This window comes from Sturnus vulgaris, chromosome 4 (genome assembly GCF_052056855.1).
Source record: "Sturnus vulgaris isolate bStuVul1 chromosome 4, bStuVul1.hap1, whole genome shotgun sequence".
NCBI classification, from domain to species: domain Eukaryota; kingdom Metazoa; phylum Chordata; class Aves; order Passeriformes; family Sturnidae; genus Sturnus; species Sturnus vulgaris.
In genome coordinates, this window is record NC_142246.1 from 54,785,801 (window position 1) to 54,787,561 (window position 1,761).

Below are 1,761 nucleotides of genomic sequence, written 5' to 3' on the forward strand. Positions count from 1 at the left end.
GCACTTCCAGAATGAGAGGAATGGAGAAATCCAAGGACATGTATGCAGATACCATGGTCCCAGGAGAAATGGAGGAATGTCTCATGCTGAGCCCCAGGAAGCCAAGGAAGCATGTGGTGGGAGCCTGTTCCCACAGTGTCAGCAGCTGAACAGGCATGAGTGGGTCAATCCTCCAGAGCAGATTTGGGAGCATGGGGAACTTGCAGCCCCTCTCAGCTGGCCTGTCACAGCTCCAGCTGCTCTCTCCATGGGAAGGGACACAGTGACCTGGGGGCTACTCAGCGGGCTCAGCCACTGACAACCCAAACTGGACAGTGCCAAATCCCTCAGTATCACAGCATGGACACCAACTACCTCTGTCCTTCTCTTCCCTGGAGTGCCAAAGCAGCACCCACTGTGCAGGCCCTGGCAGAACCAAGGCTGAACGTCATCTCAGCCTGGATTGCCCTGCAGGAGATGGCAGCTCCTGCAGGCACAGGCAGGCATGAGGGCAGGGAATGTGCTGCCCTGCTGCCCCTGCCTCAGGGGTTTGTCAGCACCGTGGTGCTTTAGCTTTGGCACTTTCAGGACACTGTTTTGACAGCAATGTTGCCCAGTGTTGTCTGAGGAATATTCCCAGTTTCTTGCTGGTGGCAACAGCCCCCCACTCTAGGAGACTGTTCAGGAGCCATTCCAGGGAAGAAGCCACAAGCTAAGGTAAAAGAAGGCAGCAGAAAACAATGTTGTCCCAAGTATGGACAGGAGAAACCAGACAGCTCTCTTTCTCTCTCTCTTCTTTGCCTCCTGAAGGAACCTGACAGGCTCACCAGCACCTCTGCAGCCCCCCACAGCCAGTGGCTGCGAGCTGAGCATGGGTGGGTGGCAAGAATCACAAAATCATCAAGGTTGGAAGAGACCTTTAAGATCATCAAGTTCAACCATTCACCCAGCACTACCACTGTAACCCATAAACCACTAAATTTTCACCCAGCACCAGATCCAGATGCCTTTGAAACACCTCCAGGGATGGTGACTCTACCACCTCCCAGGGCAACCAATTCCAGTGCCTGACCACCCTAAGAGTGAAAAGTGTTTCAAATATCTAGTCTGTATTTCCCATGCCTCTGCTTAAAGTCTTTTACTCTCATTCTCTCACTGCAGGCATGGCAGAAGAGACAGACCTCCCCCCCCAAATCACTACAACCTCCTTTCAGGGAGTTGTAGACAGTGGTGAGGTGCCCTCTGAACTTTCTAAACAACCCCAGATCCCTCAGCCCCGCCTCATAAGACATGTTCTCGATAGACCTTTCACGAGCCTTGTTGCTCTTCTCTGAACATGCTCCAGCACCTCAATATCCTTCTTGTAGACAGGGGCCCAGAACTGAACAGAGTACTCCAGGTGCCGAGTACAGGGGGGACAGTTAAGTGTGCCCTAATCCTGCTGGCCACACTCACTGACCCAGGCCAGGATGACACTGGCCTTCTTCTTGGCCCCCTGGGCACAGCTGGCTCGTGTCCAGCCGGCTGTCAGCCCGCTCCCACAGGTCCTTTCTGCGGGAAGAAGAAGAGGGAACAGACGCGGTGCCGGAGCTGAGCGCGGGACAGCCGGGAGGGAGCGCGCACAGCGGTGCGGAGTGTCGGGCGGCCGCGGGATGGCGGCGGTGCCCCGCCGCCGCGGCCGTGCCCCTGCCTGTGACCGTGACCGGTGCCGGGGCGGTGCCGCCGGGGAGGGGTTTCCCCGCCGCGGCTTAAGCGGCTGCCGTGGGCGGGCGGCTCCGTGCC